This window comes from Podarcis raffonei, chromosome 17 (genome assembly GCF_027172205.1).
Source record: "Podarcis raffonei isolate rPodRaf1 chromosome 17, rPodRaf1.pri, whole genome shotgun sequence".
In the NCBI taxonomy this organism is placed as follows: Eukaryota; Metazoa; Chordata; class Lepidosauria; order Squamata; family Lacertidae; genus Podarcis; species Podarcis raffonei.
Genome location: NC_070618.1, coordinates 28,234,759 through 28,255,537, shown reverse-complemented (window position 1 = coordinate 28,255,537; position 20,779 = coordinate 28,234,759). Strand labels below are relative to the sequence as shown.

The 20,779-nt window shown below is 45.4% G+C and overlaps 1 protein-coding gene across 2 annotated transcripts in view; it reads right to left on the bottom strand.

The window, feature by feature from the left end:
* Nucleotides 1-20,779, bottom strand: part of DMRT1 (doublesex and mab-3 related transcription factor 1) — a 230,960-nt gene that overhangs the window by 167,577 nt on the left and 42,604 nt on the right. The gene's annotated exons all lie outside the window — the stretch shown is intronic.

The following is a 20,779-nucleotide window of genomic DNA, read 5'->3' as shown; positions in this document are numbered from 1 at the left end:
CTCCTTTGTTTGACCAGCTTTTAGCTGGGACTGCTCTGCTAGCTTCTCAGCTAGCAGAAGCACCTGGATTATTCCCCCATATGGGGTAGATCCACATGTACATATCTGTAACTAAGTCTGCCTTCAGGGTTCCAACTGTGAACTGATGTAAGTAAACTTCTTTTATTGACTTTGAGTAAGATTGTGGCATCTTTATTCTTTTAAGAGGGATTCAAGGGAACTTACCAGGAACGTACAATTCAATCTGAGACAGACTGAATTGTATAATAGTGAGCTTGCACGAGCCTGCAACCAGCCACCTGCTGTGCATGTAAAAGGGGATTGTAACTCTGCTAAGTAAAGGAACTTGCTAGTGCAAGTTAGGAAGGATATTAGTAAACAATATATCCTCTCCTGCCACCCTGAACATTCGCACGCATCCCCCCCTCACCCAAACAGAAACTGACATGTTAGAGTAGACTAGATGTCATCAGGCAACATCATCCCTGACCGTTGGCCATGCTGGTGGGGGCTGATGGAATCCAACAACATACGGAAAGCTACAGGAGCCTCAATTGCCACTGAGGATGCCTGGCAGGCCAGAGGCTCTGTACTGGCTCCTCATTCAAATGTCTCTTGTAGTTACCAATGGTAGAAGAATGGCAGATAAAGATGATGGAGTTTATGGAGCTGGCTGACCTCACCGGGAGAATCCGCGACCAGAAAGAAGAGGAACACCAAGAAGATTGGAAGAAATTTAAAGACTATTTGAATAAATATTGTAATATTAAAGATATGTCATCACTTAAAAGAAACAATTAGGCCTAGGATTAAAATGGAATTAAATTTACAAATAAGAAAATGTACGATAAGGAAAGTTATGTAGTATGATTAGGACTGTGATATGGTCTTTTGAAACACTGATATTGGAAACTGCTACATATAATTACTTAGAAATTCGGATGGAAAAGATTCGAGGAAGTCAAATACTACGTTTTTGAAGATGTATGGTACTTAATTTTAATTAATTGGCAATATGTTGTATGTATCTTTTTTCTTTTTTTCTCCTGTTTTTTTGTTTGTCTTTATTATTGTTAATCTCTTCTTTTTTATTATGTTTCCCTACTGAAAATAATAAATATTATTTGAAAAAACAACAACAAATATCTCTTGTATACAAATGATTCAAGAGAAATGGGGCGACAACTGATTTGTCATGCTCTTATACACAGCTGTCATTTCCCTCTGTACTCCAACAGAAGCAGTAAAAGAAGTTCTGAATAGCACCAGTCCCAGGTCCGGACAGTCGGTATACACAAGCAGTAACTAACTGGGAACCTAAGTCTCCACCTTCTTCAGCGACGACAACAACCTTCTGAAATGTTTGCAAGAAACCGATGTTTAGTCCCTGGAGAAGTCAGGCATGGGGAAAAGGAAGCTGCAGCTAGATATGGGAGTCCATGCTTGGAATGAGCTGCAAAATCCACATGAAAAACAGGTTCGGCAACTGGAACCAGCCACAACCTGTTGCATTGGGGAGGGCTGGTCCTGTGACCCTCTTCTAGTTTCCCATTTCCTCTCCTGCAACAGTCAGCCAAGATTTGGTGGCTACTGAGCATGCTCAGTCCTCAGTGGGACATTTTGGAGAGGATTTCTCTGCATTCGGGTTCTCTGCACACCTTGAGGTTCCTCCAAGCCTGCTTCCACCTCTTTGATGTGCAGGGATGGTGATGCTTCAGAGAGTCCATGGTCTACACTCAAAAGAGAATGAGCTTGCTATTAGCCTACAGGGTTCTATGATCAACACACCAACAAGTAGCAGTGAATGCCTTCTAGACCAAGGGACGTCCAACTCCCAAGAGACTGCGATCTACTCACAGAATAAAAAAAAGGCAGTGATCTGCCCCTGGGGGGTTGTGGTCAAAGTTGCTGAGCTATTTTTAGGGAGGAAAGTCAAAGTTGTTGACCTTTTTGGGGGTTCAAGTCAAAAATGTTTTTTAGAGGGGCAGGTCAAAAATGTAAAGCTTTCTTTAGGGGGAAAGGAACAAGTTGCTCCCCACAAGATCGATCAGGAAACAAAGAGCCTCACAGCGAGTACTACGTCTTCCGTTCAAGCGATCATGTGCGAATGGAGGGTGGGGCGAGGGGGTGGGGCTGGATCCCCCCCCAACGAAAAAGAGCCCGCGATCGACCCAAACCTCCTGGGGATCAACCAGTTGATCCGCAGTTGACCGGTTGGACACCCCTGTTCTAGACTAATATATCCATTATTAATTTTTATTCATTTATGTAGGTCTCAAGGCAGCTCACAACATTAATTACTGTCAGGAATCCTGTTTGCTGTGCGACTGGATGAAGTACTATTTTTAATTTGGGGGGGAACCCTAAAAATTTCAGTGCTATACAAAACAACACCTTTTTTTGGTAACCCACTATTGTTTGTTTTTTAAAAAAGAGAACCATTCTACGGAATAAATGAAAACGTGGCTAGAAGAAGCCCGCCCCCTTCGCTCCGTAATCATCCCTGTGAAATTACGGTGCAGAATCCCTGATGGGGCACCTGCCAACTGCCACACGTGTGGTTTCTATTTTTTTAATTAACATATAAAACACATACATATACATTTACATATACAGTGGTACCTCGGGTTACATACACTTCAGGTTACATACGCTTCAGATTACATATGCTTCAGGTTACAGACTCCGCTAACCCAGAAATAGTGCTTCAGGTTAAGAAATTTGCTTCAGGATAAGAACAGAAATCGGGCTCCGGCGGCACGGCGGCAGCGGCAGGCCCCATTAGCTAAAGTGGTGTTTCAGGTTAAGAACAGGTTCAGGTTAAGAACGGATCTCTGGAACGAATTAAGTACTTCACCCGAGGTACCACTGTACATTTACACAATACACATACACAACACACTACCTTATTTTCATAACATAAAACATACCTACATTACTCTATATAATACCTACCTATACTGTACATATCAACATACCTACACACCTACCCCACACAGACACCCACCAAGTGACTTGACTTCCAGCCGTTCTTTTTACGCTATTTTACTTTTCCAACTAGCTTAAACACATTTCATTATTTCTTTAATCTCTTCTTTTGTCTTAACTTTCCTCTCCTTTCACTCTAATCGTTTTCTGGATTCACTCAGTATCTGCCAGAAATTCTACTTTCCCCACATAATTTTTGATGTGTTCCTTAAAGATAGCCTACTCCTTATTCACTTTTTGTACTGTATCTCCTCTTATCCTCCCTGTTAAGTTTGGCAGTATGGAAGTATTCCATCATTTTAGATAACCAGTCTCTTTCCGTTGGGACGCTGCTGCTTGTGAGTCGAGGACCCTTCACCCGAATAGGATTATAATAAGACACACAGACACATTATTTTAGGTTAATGGGCAAAATTAGGCCACAACTTTTATTGGTTACAGCATGTGAGTGGTATTGGTTTAAAGGTAAAGGGACCCCTGACCAATAGGTCCAGTCGTGGCCGACTCTGGGGTTGCGGTGCTCATCTCGCTTTATTGGCCGAGGGAGCCAGCGTACAGCTTCCGGGTCATGTGGCCAGCATGACTAAGCTGCTTCTGGAGAACCAGAGCAGCGCACGGAAACACTGTTTACCTTCCCGTCAGAGCGGTACCTATTTATCTACTTGTACTTTGACGTGCTTTCGAACTGCTAGGTTGGCAGGAGCAGGGACCAAGCAATGGGAGCTCACCCCGTCACGGGGATTCGAACTGCCGACCTTCTGATCGGCAAGTCCCAGGCTTTGTGGTTTAACCCACAGTGCCACCATTGGATAAAACAGCAATACCAGACTCCACCCCGCACAGCTGGGAGTCATATCAGGGTAACAACCAATGGGAGGAGCTTGTTGATGCAAATAAAACTGGAAGCTCCCCCTGATGTCACCGGGGGTCGTGCTATGGCCCTAGCCACCAGCAGGGCATCGGACAGGATCCATGACCGCCGGATTCTTTTAACGGAATACCCAAAAGAGGAGGGGTAAATGATGGCGCATACCCAATCCTCCAACACAGAACACATATTCCAATGCCTAACCTCCAATGCCAGAAAGTTGTGACGAATTGCTACGAGGTAGGTGAAAAAACCAAGAGGCTGGTGCCAATTTGCCAAATGGATAAAAAAGTCCTACCAGGCCCCTTGGACAACCAAGACAACCAACCGATGGCCATAGCAAGGTCAATACGCAAAAAGAAGCTGACCTAAGAGGGAGGGAGGGCGGGAGATCCGAAGAAAGCAGGAACAGACTGGGAGCTGAGTGCTTTCGCGGCTGTTTAAACACATTTAGCCCCGCCCCCCAGCCGGCCCTATTGGTCGGCTGGGAGGCTTGGCCGCGGCAGCAGAAGCAATCAGGAGCAGGGAGTCAAATACGCCTCCTCTGCATGGAGGAGAGGCCTTTTCCAATTTTTGGCAATCAATAACCTTTCCGCCGTAGTTGCATACATAAATATTGGTCTGACCGTTTCCCAGTCCGCCACCTCGGCCACTCTGCTCCTCCTTACGCCACTTAATGTTGTATTTTAATCTTGTTTTTTTAAGTTGTATTTCAATCAATTGTTTTTATATTTGGTGTTAGCTGCCCTGAGCCCGGTCTTGGCTGGGGAGGGCGGGGTATAAATAAAATTTACTATTATTATTACAGTGGTACCTCGGGTAAAGTACTTAATTCATTCCGGAGGTCCGTTCTTAACCTGAAACTGTTCTTAACCTGAAGCACCACTTTAGCTAATGGGGCCTCCTGCTGCTGCCACACCGCCGGAGCCCGATTTCTGTTCTCATCCTGAAGCAAAGTTCTTAACCTGAAGCACTATTTCTGGGTTAGCGGAGTCAGTAACCTGAAGCGTATGTAACCTAAGGTAAAGGTAAAGGGACCCCTGACCATTAGGTCCAGTCGTGACCGACTCTGGGGTTGCGGCGCTCATCTCGCTTTATTGGCCAAAGGAGCCGGCGTATAGCTTCCGGGTCATGTGGCCAGCATGACTAAGCCGCTTCTGGCAAACCAGAGCAGCGCACGGAAACACAGTTTACCTTCCCGCCGGAGCGGTACCTATTTATCTACTTGCACTTTGACGTGCTTTTGAACTGCTAGGTTGGCAGGAGCAAGGACCGAGCAACGGGAGCTCACCCCGTCGCGGGGATTCGAACCGCCGACCTTCTGATCGGCAAGTCCTAGGCTCTGTGGTTTAACCCACAGCGCCACCCGGGTCCCTTAGGTACCTAAGGTACCACTGTATTATTATCCACAGACAATGATGAATAGGGTAAGGGCAGAGGCAGAACTGTGTGACTGGTTCCACCACTCTGGGCACTGAGCCTAGGGGACACTACAGGGCGTGGCAACGATGGCACGGCATGGGCAGAACGGAGCGTGACAGGCGGAGGCACCACATTTGTGCATTGATGATGTGCACCAAAGTCATTTGTGCACCAAAGTCTGCCCCTGCTAAGGGTTGCCACCTTTCTGCTGCCAGCAGCGCTCCTCTGACTTTTAACAGCTGCATGATAGGAAGATGAAGCTGTTCGCAGCACGGCACCTGAAGGTTGAACAAGGTTTCTGCTTGCCCTGTAACTATTATAATAACAAAATTTCCATCAGAAAATAAACAAGTTGACTCTCACTTAGCAACTGAGACCTGTGGATATAGGGCAGTATACAAATTTAACTAGTCAAACCTAGACAGCATCTTAAAAAGTAGAGACATCACCTTGCCAACAAAGGTCTGTATAGTAAAACCTATGGTTTTCTCAGTAGTGATGTATGGAAGTGAGAGCAGGACCATAAAGTGGGCTGATCGCCAAAGAATTGATGCTTTTGAATTATGGTGCTGGAGGAGACACTTGAGAGTCCCATGGACTGCAAGAAGATCAAACCTATCCATTCTGAAGGAAATCAGCCCTGAGTGCTCACTGGAAGGACAGATCCTGAAGCTGAGGCTCCAAGACTTTGGCCACCTCATGAGAAGAGAAGACTCCCTGGAAAAGACCCTGATGTTGGGAAAGATGGAGGGCACAAGGAGAAGGGGACGACAGAGGACGAGATGGTTGGACAGTGTTCTCGAAGCTACCAGCGTGAGTCTGACCAAACTGCGGGAGGCAGTGGAAGACAGGAGTGCCTGGCATGCTCTGGTCCATGGGGTCACAAAGAGTCGGACACGACTAAACAACAACAAAATATTAATAGTAATAACTGCCAGCCCCTGACCTCTCCTTAAGAAGGCATGAGGACAAGGAGTAGGTTGTGAATTGTGCAAAGCATTAAAAAACCCCCAACCCTACCTCAATTCAACTTCCTGATCTGATTTTAGGATGTATTTTAATTGATTGCCTGATTTTACGTTAATGTGTTATACGTTTGATGTTAGCTTCTCTGAGCCCGGTTTTAGCCGGGGAGGGGGGAGTATAAATATAAATTATTATTATTATTATTATTATTATTATTATTATTATTATTATGTATTTGAGTATATATAAAGCGTGATTCAATTAAAGAGGTTCTTCCCACGCATATAAACGGAATGAGGAAAAAATGTTCCATTATGATTATTTATTCCGATTATTCCTACCCTGCTGGTTTTAGCAAAATAAAACATTGCAAGTCATTTAGAAGACATGTTGCAAAAAAGTAACGTTGACCTAAGCTATCCAACAGAAGAAAGCTGAAACACTCGAACAACTTCTCGTAAGCAGCAGAAGGATGATAAAACCTACATCGCCTTAGAGCAATAAATTTCAGAGACAATAATAAAATCGGTATCCAAACACAATTAAAAGTTTTCCGGCAGGTGCTAATGGAGGCCAACAGTCCTGTGGAGAAAGAAGGCGGTGAGGGAAGCAGGGTGGCCGAGACAGTGGCAGCATAGCTGTCAATGTTTTCCTTTTTTTAAGGGAAATTCCCTTATTTCAAATAGGATTCCTCGCAAGAAAAGTGAAAAGTTGACAGCTATGAGCGACAGAGCCTGATCCAGCCACTCTCCTCCTCTCCACCAACTAACAACTCCCCTATGGAAAACATAAACAGGCATCAAAACTCCTGCAGTAGTGGAGGTTGCATTTTAATGTTTTAATGTATTTTAATCTTGTTTTTAAGTTGTATTTCAATCAATTTGTTTTTATATCGGTTGTTAGCCGCCCTGAGCCTGGTGTCGGCTGGGGAGGGCGGGGTATATTATTATTATTATTATTATTATTATTATTATTATTATTATTATTATTATTATTATTACTGTCCTTTTCAACTTCTCCAAACTTTAGCACAAAGCGAGAGGAAGATCCACTTCTCTCCCAAATCTTCTGAAAGTGCAGAGAAATCAGAAAGGGGTCTTTTCTCTCTGCACCGGGATTAAAAGATGGGATACACATTAATAAACACATGACCCTCACCACGATGTGTTGAGCACCACTAGTAATAGTTTCTCTACCATCCATTTGCAGTTTTCTGCCACTCCCATCATGGTTGGAATGACCAAGGAAATGCGTAGAGACATTGACGTGTGTCAGTGGCTGCCCATCCTGACATGGAAAGGGTGCAGGGAGAGGAGTCCAGGGCCGGCCCTGCCATGTGGCAATGTGGAGCAACCTGCTTCAGGCGGCACCATGAGAAGGGGCGTGCAATGGTCAGGGAAAGGAAGGGAAGCAGGAATTAAGTGTATGAATGCTGCAGCAGGACTTTTTCAAGTGTTTGCCCTGGGGAGTGGGTGCCATTTGGGTTCTGCTTCAGGCAGGAAAATGTTCTGGGCTGGGGCAGCGTAGAACACCCTCACACCAGATGTCAAGGATACACAACTTTTAGAAGACATCTGAAGGCAGCCCTGTGTCGGGAAGGTTTTAACGTTTGATGTTTTATTACGCTTTTTATATGTGCTGGAAGCCGCCCTGAGTGGCTGGGGAAACCCAGTCAGGTGGGTGGGGTATCAATAATAAAATTATTGCTACAGTGGTACCTCGGGTTACATACGCTTCAGGTTACAGACTCCGCTAACCCAGAAATATTACCTCGGATTAAGAACTTTGCTTCAGGATGAGAACAGAAATGGTGCAGCAGGAGGCCCCATTAGCTAAAGTGGTGCTTCAGGTTAAGAACAGTTTCAAGTCAAGAACGGACCTCTGGAACGAATTAAGTACTTAACCCGAGGTACCACAGTATTATCAAACAGGAATCTTGCTGCTGTTATGACATATGAAGTAGACCAAAACTGGTGTAGATCTGCTTTCAAGCAGAGGGCAAGGAAAAAGAAAAGCAAGCAGGAATGAAACCGCAAGTGTCCTGTCCCCGGAAAAATGAAAAATAAAAACAGATTGATATGAAATATTGGAAGAATTTGAAAACTAATACAGTGCAAGAAATACTGGCAACATTTCCATCTCCACTAGATACAAAAAGCAAAGCAAAGGGGTCTCTGACCTTGTTCACCTTTGATGAGTCAAGATCCACGCAATGGCACTCCTTTCCCGCCTGGCGTGGATGTAATTAAGGGGAAGCTGCCGTGGTAATTTCTCTCCTCATTAACTTCCTGATTGGTTTGAGGCTCAGATTTCCACCAGGATGCCGTTTGTCACCAAATCCAAATGGCCAATCGTTAAGACTAATGTTTGTGTAACTAACTGCCGGCATCTGCTGCACGGCTCCTTGTACAACAATAATAGGGAAAGCGAAACATTAAAGCTCCTGTGTTAATTCAGCACTTATTCATCAACGGGGAAATCTATGGTGTAATTAGCAAAATGCATCGCTAGACAAGTGCACCGCGAGTCCTTTGGAAAAAGCTAAATCACAGGAGAGGCTGTCTGAGAGCCCTTAATGCGTTAACCATCAGGACTTATTCCATTCTGAATGCTGATCGTTTAGTGGGGGGCCAATGCCAAGCTAAGATCCTTTAAAAAGGTAACGCGGAACAATTCACCTCCCGTTGACTCCATTGATTGACAGCAGCCAGATTGCACCAAGTTGCATAAAAAGATGTGGTCAACCTGGCAGAATCAGGGGTGAACTTGTAAGGAATGGCGGTAATGACCCAAATTCTGTTTTCAGGCAGAGACTTCTGCACTGCAACCCGCTGAAATTCCACCCGGCAACGATAGAAAAAACAGGCAAAGTTCCCATTGTAGAAAATACAGTATTTTCTAAGTGTTGAAAGCTGTTTTTATTCTCAGAGCAAGCCCCTGTGATGTCCACCAATTTCAGTGGCAACGGTCAAGTGCAAACGAGGCACGGAACCTGTTCCAAATGAGAGATTCCTCATATTCTGTACCAGAGGGAGGGAATGTCTTTGCCTCCGTTGGCAACTCCCATCCATACACAATTTCCTTCTGATTCACGATAAGAAAACAAGTCCGTCCATCCCCCAATGCTTTGAGCCCTGGAGGGCCCACAATTGGGAGATCTCTCCCTTTCATCAGTTTCGATAACTATGGAGAGAAATCTCAAATTGATTTGCTGAACCCAAAAGCTGCTGGTAGAAGAGACTTGTGCCATCTTTTTAAGGTGCTCACTTGATCTCCTGTGTTGCCCATGCCTCTGCCGGGAGGGGCAAGATTGGGATGGTACAAATGCATCAGCGTGGTCAATCCATTACTCCTGCCAGTGGCAAGACCAGTGGTTTCCAGACCACCAATCTCTGGCCTCTTCAGTCGCCACTGAACCGACTCTTCAGATTTTACACCATGCACAAACTCTAAAGAAGGGATGCAGACATGGCCCTCCAGACCTTGATAGACTCCAGCTTTCATCATTCCCAGCCAACATGGCCGATGGCAAGGGATTATGGGAGCTCTTTTACACATACACACTTGAGGATGAGCTCGAATATGGGGGGAAAGTTGTCCTGGTTGAAGTCTAAAGACAAGGGACACACAAACACACACACTCCCCTATTTCTAGGGGTGGACGGCAACCCTTATGCCAGCAGATGGACCTTTACTCTTCTCTATGACAAGCTGCATCTCCCCAAATTGCCCCTTCCACTCAGGTAAAGGGACCCCTGACCATTAGGTCCAGTCGTGACCGACTCTGGGGTTGTGGCGCTCATCTCGCTTTATTGGCCGAGGGAGCCGGCGTACAGCTTCTGGGTCATGTGGCCAGCATGACTAAGCCGCTTCTGGAGAACCAGAGCAGCGCACGGAAACGCCGTTTACCTTCCCCCTGGAGCGGTACCTATTTATCTACTTGCACTTTGACGTCCTTTCGAACTGCTAGGTTGGCAGGAGCAGGGACCGAGCAACGGGAGCTCACCCCGTCACGGGGATTCGAACCGCCGACCTTCTGATCGGCAAGTCCTAGGCTCTGTGGTTTAACCCACAGCGCCACCTGCATCCCCTCAGCTACTAAGGTACAAAAGCCCTGTTCTCCTTTGCTTCTGGTCACCTTACAAGACGGCACCGCTCGTTCAGAGATGTCCTTTGTTCCTCACCTTTGTGACATCTGGAAAATTGATGGAAGCTGTAAGAGATTTAGGCATTGGAGTCATGAGCAGCTGAAGTGTGGAGCAGGGCTCTGCCTCAAAACCACCCAAAAGGCAGCCCTGCCACAACACATAGGCTGGTTCCATCTCATTCTCGTTTCTCCGAACTCAAAGTGGTCATTACTGTTTTCTTGCTTCATGGAAAAATAAGGAAATCAAGCATTGCCCCGCTAATCCACCCAGTTTAGTCCACAGCTAGTGGACTGAGTTATGAACACCAATTTCCCAGGAATGTGCCAAGCCTTGTACTGTTGTCTCAGTCTTACTACAAAATAAATATTTGCATGTTTACCTGGGCACATGCAACTTAGCGGCTAACAATTAGTATTTAGTTTGGAACTTGCGTATTTTTCCCTTCCTTCCTTCCTTGTATGATATTGGTTACATTTTGGCCAAAATGCAAAAACAAAACAGAACACATAACCTCCAAAATAAAAGTCATCAATGAACTGAGATGCCATACAAAGAACTGCCTAGACTTGAGTGATCTTCTGTAAGTCAATGGCCTGGAAAGCGTAATATGCTTCTACTGATGTGAGAAACCACTAGGATAGTCATGCTTGGAAGGCAAATGTTCTTTGTGTTTACATTTAAAAACCATTAGACTCTTAATAAGAAGCAATTTTTTAAAGATTTAAGCTTTCAAGTGTTACAGACCATTTATTAAAGCTCTTTCACCTTCTTATTCAGGGAAGGAAATAGAAGGCACATCCATTCTGCAGACTCGCTTGGAATCTGGATCCGAAGGCTCGTTTCTACATTAAGGCTGCAATCCTATTGCCACTTATCTAGGAGTAAGTGCCGCCACTGCCGTCAATGGGGCTTACTTCCAAGTAGACAAGTATAGGCTGGCACTGGAATCAAAACAGAGCACCGACATGCCCAAAAGATGGTCTATAAAATGTGGCGAAGGCTTTTCCAAATGAAAAGCCTAGTGGTAAGGACACAGATCAAGGTTGGTTTTCTGAATGCAGATATGTAAGGAGCAGATGGAAGCCAGAGTAGGTCCAGTTTGGAAGTGCAAATATGTAAAAGACAAAGGGAGTCCATCGCATTCTCCCCGGAGCGTTACCTATTTGAGGAAGGGCTTCTTGATTAATAGAAGCAGATCCGGTTGATTTCTCAATAAAACAAAGGAGTGCGTATATCTATTTTGTCTGTTTTGATGGGAAAAGGTCAGGCCGGGATGGCAAATGGAAGGTACAGTGGACCCTCTGGATGTGAACTTAATTTGTCCCGGGGGTCTGTACTTACCCTGAAAAGTCCATGTCTGGAGGTGCCGCTTCTGCGCATGGCGCGATAAAGCGCTTCTGCGCATGCGGCATTCGTAACTCAAAATTACATTATCATTTAGGGAAGATAGACTACAGGATTCCGCCCAAGGCCTCAAACTGCCACCCTAGACGGCAAAGGTGCTGCTCACGGTCCCACAAAGGGCGCCTACAAATGAAGGGGTGAGCGCTCATTGTTGTTGTTTAGTCGTTTAGTCATGTCCGACTCTTCATGACCCCATGGACCAGAGCACGCCAGGCACTCCTGTCTTCCACTGCCTCCCGCAGTTTGGTCAAACTCATGCTGGTAGCTTCGAGAACACTATCCAACCATCTCGTCCTCTGTCATCCCCTTCTCCTTGTGCCCTCCATCTTTCCCAACATCAGGGTCTTTTCCAGGGAGTCTTCTCTTCTCATGAGGTGGCCAAAGTATTGGAGCCTCAGCTTCAGGATCTGTCCTTCCAGTGAGCGCCCAGGGCTGATTTCCTTCAGAATGGAGAGGTTTGATCTTCTTGCAGTCCATGGGACTCTCAAGAGTCTCCTCCAGCACCATAATTCAAAAGCATCAATTCTTCGGCAATCAGCCTCCTTTATGGTCCAGCTCTCACTTCCATACATCACTACTGGGAAAACCATGGCTTGAACTATACAGACCTTTGTTGGCAAGGTAATGTCTCTGCTTTTTAAGATGCTGTCTAGGTTTGCCATCGCCTTTCTCCCAAGGAGCAGGCGTCTTTTAATTTCGTGACTGCTGTCACCATCTGCAGTGATCATGGAGCCCAAGAAAGTAAAATCTCCCACTGCCTCCATTTCTTCCCCTTCTATTTGCCAGGAGGTGATGGGGCCAGTAGCCATGATCTTAGTTATTTTGATGTTGAGCTTCAGACCATATTTTGCGCTCTCCTCTTTCACCCTCATTAAAAGGTTCTTTAATTCCTCCTCACCTTCTGCCATCAAGGTTGTGTCATCTGCATATCTGAGGTTGTTGATATTTCTTCCGGCAATCTTAATTCCGGTTTGGGATTCATCCAGCCCAGCCTTTCGCATGATGAATTCGAGCGCTCATTACAAGCATTCTAATGCCAACTCAAGGAATATTATTGTATATTCAAGGGCAATAGTGCACTAATAATAACCAATATTTGAGAATTTAACGGGAAACTATGTCAATACTTTGGTTTAGCACAAATATTGTTTTCTTTTTAAATTTAGGTTTTATTATTTTTGCTTATCTTTGTAGGATGCAGATTTTGTAATTAGGGGCAGAGGCGAGGGAGAAGGGACTGCTGTAATAGGGCACCAGTGGGCTTCAGGAATGTAGGGCAGAAATTCGGAGAACCCACAAACTGGTGAGCCATTTGAGATAAATTATATCAAAATCCAGGATTTTCCAAATATATTCCTCTGCTGACTATACCCTACATTACGGTGATCCTGGTGAAATATCTATTTAGCACATTGATGGATCACAGACCCCAAATGTTCCGAATGACCATCTGATTACAGCATTCTGAATATTGGGATAAATTATATATATTTTTTCTTCTTACCCAGTCATATGGTGGGAAATGCGTAGGTATTTTCTTTTTCCCCCCAACAGGTCACAGTACTTTGTAACACTGTAAATACGTATGTCCACCATACGTATTTGCAGGGCCGTATCTTCTCGATATAGTATGAAAAGCAGAAGGGAAAACAAAATTTCCACACACCACACCCTGCACAGACCTCTGCCATGATGGGTGGGACAGTTTAAAGACATTGGTGCTGTCCAAAATGGAAGCCAATATTAAGTTTTCTCCCCCATCTATATTGCGTGCCAAAACATATCCGTACCCTGGTGACAACGGGCAAACCAACGAGACAAGGCTCATTTGTTTCCCCACACTTTACAAAAATCACTGTATACTGAGCTGCCATTTTCAGCCGTAGCGCCATGCTTATCTGAACACCTAATTCTGCCTTGAATACGCCTATTATTTCACAACAGAATCTCTGGCCGCTGCTGATCTCCCCTTCTCGCCAACCATGTTAAAAAACCATTAGGATTATCTCAAATGCCTGCCACTCGACTGATTCGCTGTGTACTTTCAAACTGGATTTCATTCTTGGCATTTAGTGCACAAGAGAGACGGATAAATGGATGGCTCCGTTCCATCTGCCCTATCAGAGCTCATATCATCCTTCCCCAGTACATGCCAGTATTTGTAGTTAGCTGGAAAGCTTGTTGTTAAGTGATGGAACAACTAAAATTAGCTAAGAAAAACTAAATTCTCTCCGCCCTGGACAATAGATCTCCTGAAAGCTATTATTTGAAACAAATACCTTTCCTGTTTCCCTTGTTTAAAACAGAAAGAAAAAAGAAATAGGGGGAGGTTGACATGTTGGGGAAAAGCAAACAGGAGATTCACCTAGAGTTCCTTGCCTACAAATCCCCATGTGTCAACAGCAGTAGTTTGGCCTTTCAAGATTTGACGCTTGTTATGTCACGTGCCAAAGAAAGGAAGGACATTGGCTCTCCTTTCCCCCCCAGTGCGTAATAATGCAGTCATACAGAGGAAATGTTATTGATAGGGATTTGCCATATTAGGACAGAAAACACAATGATCGCTTTGGACCTACAGTGGTACCTCGAGTTACATAGGCTTCAGGTTACATACGCTTCAGGTTACAGACACCGCTAACCCAGAAATAGCACCTCGGGTTAAGAACTTTGCTTCAGGATGAGAACAGAAATGGTGCTCCGGCAGCAGAAGGCCCCATTAGCTAATGTGGTGCTTCAGGTTAAGAACAGATTCAGGTTAAGAACGGACCTCCGGAACGAATTAAGAACTTAACCTGAGGTACCACTGTACAGAAATGTCCTTTGGGATGGAAGACCATCTGCCAAATCTTTCTTTCTTCTTTCTTTGGCAATTCCTTGTAGCTGAGTAAGATTGTCTTCCATGAACAAGGTTTTAACACTGAGTCCGTATGTGACTGTGGAGGCCAATTCTGGATCCACACGTCCTTCCACAGTGGGGACATTGGTTTCCGGGCGGGAGTTGATCATGGTGAAGGTTTGCCAAGCGTGCCTTCCTCTTAGCACGTTTCTCCCTTGCGTCCTGAGTTCGAGTGTCTTCAAAGCCCATGACACCTTTGGTAAAGGCTTTTCTCCAATTGGAGCGCTTGTAGGCCATTGTTTCCCAATTGTCGGTGTTTATACTACCTTTTTTTTTAGATTTGCCTTGAGAGTGTCTTTAAACCTCTTTTGTTGACTACCAGCATAACGCTTTCCATTTTTAAGTTTGGAATAGAGTAGTTGCTTTGGAAAGCGATAATCAGGCATCCACACAATATGACCAGTCCAGTGAAGGTGATGTTGAAGAATCATTGCTTCAACACACTGACGAGAAACTACAGCATATACCCCAATGACCTGCATTGGCCGGTGCAAAAACACAGGGGAGTCGCAAGGGTGCAGGAGATTCAAGATCAAAAGCACTGCTGAAAAACAAGGTCCATCTTGCCCTGGTTCAAAACCCTTCGAAACTAGGATTTTCTGCTCCTATTGTAAGGTACTCCAGACCTTAGCAGTGGTGGCGTAGTTCCATGAAGGAATTCGACTCTGTTAGCTGTGTAAACTTCTACCATTGCTTGATTTCCTTGCCAACAATTGTATGTATTCCTATTTGGCCCGGGAAAGAATCCACTGGAACAGGTCCTGTTATTGCGAGTAATGTCTCTGGAGCAAAACGCTGCTGGGAGAGAATGAATCTTAGCCTCCAGTGTTAGAAACTGAGAGAGGAAAGCTAGGAGCTCAAGGGACCTTAAACCAAGGTTATGGGCGCAACAATGAGTGTTTTTTATAACAAGAATATAAAGCTGAAAATGAATGAACTGCAGCTAAAATATCATGTTCATTTTTCACATGGTCTGGTCCTTCCCCTGCCCACCCCCCTAATATTCTTAAGAGGTCTCTTCTCCAGTCTTCACAGAGTAGCTGGAAGTGGGGAGGCAGAAAAAGCGCCTCCTTTCCTTCCACTCTGCAGTTTCAATCTGAAATCTTAGGTGCAGGATTGCGCCCAGAGCTCAGAAACTGCTCGTGTTAATGAAATCTCCTGTCACAAAGTTTAAGGCACCAGAAAGTGTGTAAAGAATGGATAACATTTAAAGAAAATCTAAAACAATATTGTGAAAACACAAATCTCATGGCAGGTCTAGATTGAATCTTGAATATTAAGGAAAACTATAAATGTAGAAAATTTTCTGGATGTCTAACGGATATAACAGGAAATGCTTCAAGGTAAAGAATATTGCAATGGTTCTAGGGGTTGCTCGTGTGTAAGCCGGTGCAAACACCTGGCTGGGTTGCCTGAGTGAACCTTTTCTGTCCGGACAGCCACTCACCCTCCGGCCCTGATTTTGCTCTCTCCCTCCGGCCCTGATGGCAGTTCCCTGACAAATATGTAGAAAGCACAATGAGGTGAATCGGAAGTCAAAAGTGTGTGTGATGTTAGACAATATCGTTAGTTAATGTTCAGTTGTCATTGAGGTACTGTCTTTGTCTGTGTTTTGCAATAAAGTTAAAAAAGAGAGAGAGAAATCCCATTGCAAAATGCGCCTGGAACAATGGGAGTTTCGAACACTGTTAGCCTCCTAGTGGCCAATCTAGCTGGCAGCACGATACTCACACAGCGCACCTGCTCATTTGGGTCCAAAGAAAGAAAGTTCAGCTTTCACTCTTTGAGAGCAATTGGCATGAATGAAAACAAAACAAGGCACTTTATGTAGGTTGTATCTGAGAGGGTATACCATATTTCCTGCAAACACCAGCACACATCAGTAGAGCTGGGCGATACCTAGTTTTCAACATTGTAATATATATCCACCAACTAAACATTGCGATATATTATGATGTCTGAAATAAGGGTGGAACTATGCATATGCATGGGTGGTGCTGTGGGTTAAACCACAGAGCCTAGGACTTGCCGATCAGAAGGTCGGCGGTTTGAATCCCCGCGACGGGGTGAGCTCCCATTGCTCGGTCCCTGCTCCTGCCAACCTAGCAGTTCGAAAGCATGAAGTGCAAGTAGATAAATAGGTACCGCTCCGGCGGGAAGGTAAACGGCGTTTCCGTGCGCTGCTCTGGTTCGCCAGAAGCGCCTTAGTCATGCTGGCCACATGACCCGGAAGCTGTACGCCGGCTCCCTCGGCCAATAAAGTGAGATGAGCGCCGCAACCCCAGAGTCGGCCACGACTGGACCTAATGGTCAGGGGTCCCTTTACCTTTTTATGCATATGCAATCCTGCCTTGTGATTTTTGCCGGCACCTGCTCTCGTGATTTGCTGCTCCTTGCGTGAGGCAGGGGAGATTTGAGCTGGCAGACTTAAGAGGGGCTGCAGGAATCAAGAGAGAATTGCCTGGCTTCACTGTTTTCCCCACATTGTGATTTCTGCATCGCACACGCACAGATACTTATCACGATTCACAATATGTGGCCAGGTCAAAAATTATGAAACCAGTATCACGATATGGGCTTCAAACCAGTTTTGGACGATATATCGCCCAGTCCTACGCATGAGTTGAGGTCTAAGCCCCACCTCAAAATGCAAAATCATGTTTAGTAAAATCGGAGCACAGCTAACATGAGCAGTTATTTCAACAGAAATAAACTGAGCCAGTTCAGCTCCAAGAGACCATTACCAACTGTAAAAGAAATTCTAGCATTTAACTTTCCAGCCTAAGCTGAGATGACGGTGTCATTATAAATATATGAGGCTATTCACGTACATGGCACAGATATACCTTTTCCTAAAAATGTCAATGGCTTGCTAAGAAGGAAGAAAATGAATAGAATTCATTCTTACAGCATGAAGAATTAAGTGTTTGGCTTTATACCAGCTAGGCAAGTTAGTCTGAAGGCCTGCTGCAATGTGCAGGTCTTTAAAATGAAAACCTTTGTCCCAGTAATATGAGCATATTGCTGGTACGTGAAGCAGACATGCACAAAAAAATTACTTACAAGCTTTAGAAAATAGAAGCTTTGGCATTTGCATGCCTGATCTCCTTCAACAGGTCTACAGGGAGAAGAAATATAATTTATTAGAGCTCATTTGGCTCAGCAACAATGGCTTCTTCAAAAAAAAAAACACAAGGGGAAAAGAGAACATTGTAATTGAAAATAAGTGCCCTCTTTAGCGAATAAGCCTCCAGCGCCTGAGGCGGAGAGGAAACTACAACTGATGTACTACAAGGCATTACAAGAGTGCTGGGTGCTATAGCCAGCAATTATCCTGGTATTTAACCAAATCTATCGCTCATCAGCAAAGCGTTTAGTGCGGCAGTCGGAGCGAGACAGGCTGACATGGAGCACAGTTACTTAACTGTCCCCTGCAGCGATTATGCTTTTCCACAGCTCAAGAGTCATGTCAAATTAAACAACAACACATTGACTTTTCGCTTCTAGAAACATTACGGTGTGATTGACAACTCGGGGATGCTGCAAGCTGGTCGGTCGCTAGAACCTGCTGCCGGAGGTTCTTCTTATTTGTGAGGCTGGCTTCCTCATCTTACCTCTTTTCTGGGGGAATTGCCTCTTGTGCTATTTTACAATCCTCTATCCCTTGAAGAAGGGACGCGGGTGGCGCTGTGGGTTAAACCACAGAGCCTAGGACTTGCCGATCAGAAGGTCGGCGGTTCAAATCCCTGCGACGGGGTGAGCTCCCGTTGCTCGGTCCCAGCTCCTGCCAACCTAGCAGTTCGAAAGCACGTCAAAGTGCAAGTAATAAATAGGTACTGCTCTGGCGGGAAGGTAAACGGTGTTTCCATGCGCTGCTCTGGTTCGCCAGAAGCGGCTTAGTCATGCTGGACACATGACCCGGAAGCTGTACACAGGCTCCCTTGGCCAATAAAGCGAGATGAGCGCCACAACCCCAGAGTCGGTCACGACTGGACCTAATGGTCAGGGGTCCCTTTACCTTTACCTTTACCCCTTGAAGGCTCCTTATTCAAGTGATATTCTCCTCAATGGGCAGGAGGAGCAGAAGCCACAATCTGCTTTCCAAACCAGACGCTCTTCCCTTTCCCAGATAATCCAGTTTGCCTCTGTTTGAAAAACCTTTTTTTTGTTGTTGTAGCATCCAGTGCCCCAAAGCAGCCCCCTTCTCAATGGAGCTTGGAACCCTGAATTGCAAGAGAAGAGCAACAGCTACTGGTTCATCTTTTCAGGACGTTTCCTCAAATGGAGATTTCCACACTGGGTCCCCCAATTTCCCAGGGTTGCTACGAGGGATAAATGCAGGGCCAACTGGCCTGAAGGTCTCTGGATTAGTCCTATACAGTACAAAAAAACCACACACAAACATATCCATATAACAAGTATCCACAGGTAGGCAACGACTCTGGGATGCAAAATGTGCATTTTAAAAGCAATTTCCTTGGCTGTGTTTCTCTCTATCGTACTCCGGGGAGTCAAGGAAATGGAAACTCGGGGCATGGCCATGTAGATGCAGGAATGCAGCTGTAAAATCTATATGGCGTGCAAAACGTATATGGAGGGCCAATCCAAGACTGGTCCCAGAGACCCTCTGTATAATCCAGAACCCCTATTATTATTATTATTATTATTATTATTATTATTATTATTATTCCAATAACCCCCCCCAAGAGAGCCACATTTTAAAGGGTATAGAATAAGTCAGCCAAAGGCCTGGTTAAAAGGGAACACTTTTGCCTGGCGTCTAAAGGTGTATAATGAAGGCACCAGGCAAACTTCCCTGGGGAGAGCATTCCACAGATGGGGAGCCACTGCAGAGAAGGCTCCGTTCTCCTGTTGCCACCCTCCGCACCTCTTGAGGAGGGGGCACACGAAGGAGGGCCTCGGAAGATGATCTCAGGGTCCGAGTAGGGTCAAATGGAAAGAGGTGATCCTTGAGGTATTGAGGTCCTGAGCTGTTTAAGGCTTTATAGGTCAAAACCAGCACTTTGAATTGGGCCCGGAAACTAACTGGTAGCCAGTGCAGTTGGACCAGGATTTGTGCAGTATGTTCAGACCGTCTTGCTCCCGTGAGCAACCTGGCGGCTGAATTCTGCACCAGTTGAAGTTTCCGAACCGTTTTCAGAGGCAGCCCTACGCATTGCAGTAATCTAAGGCCGTGACCCTTTGGCTTGGAATGCCCATTTATGCCAGCTTTCATCTTTCATCTCTTGGGTGTCAATGCACTTCTGGCCTGGGGACACTCCTGTGCGCGAGCGTCTGCACATGGGAACACCAACCCGTCTAAGCCAAGGGGCCGATGCCCTTTGCCAGATGCCACCTCTGTTCAGAAGGGAGACTTGTCCCCACAAGAGGGCTTTTAGGCAGCTATGGAACGCCCTCTCCAGGGACGTATGCCTGGCATCAACTTTATGGTGGTGGCCCTTAAAATTAACCCTGGGATTTAAAACACGCTATTTAAGACTCTCTGATTCTTGTGTGCACTTTTATCTGGGGTTTGCTTTGTTTGTTGGTCTTAGGACTGCAAAAAATAAAGAAAAATTTAAAAAATTGGACCCTGTGTTGATGAATGTATGTATAGGTTTCGAATGAATGCAAAAAATACAGTGATGGAAGACCTGGACAGAGCATGGTCAACCAAAAAGGCTCAGTGCCATTTTGCACCCAACTTGGTTCCCTAGATAGGCTTACCTGTGCTGGTACCTGCATTCCAACAGCTCTCTTTATCTATCAGCGGCAGTTTGGCAGGCTAGAGAAAGAGAACAGTAGCTACACGGGGTCATTGCCTAGCAAGGGTCCCACATTTGAGGCCCAGCAGCAGAGATCAGCATTGCTAAGCATCTGCTGGGAGCTATGGTTTGACTGAAGGTCCATCAGATACACCTTGCTCCCTCCCAAATTCCTACTGTTCCTCTACAACAGCCTTTCTCAACCTGTGGGTCCCCAGATGTTGTTGAACTACAACTCCCATCACCCCTAGCTAGCAAGGCCAGAGCTCAGGGATGATGGGAGTTCTAGTCCAACATCTGGGGACCCACAGGTTGAGAACCG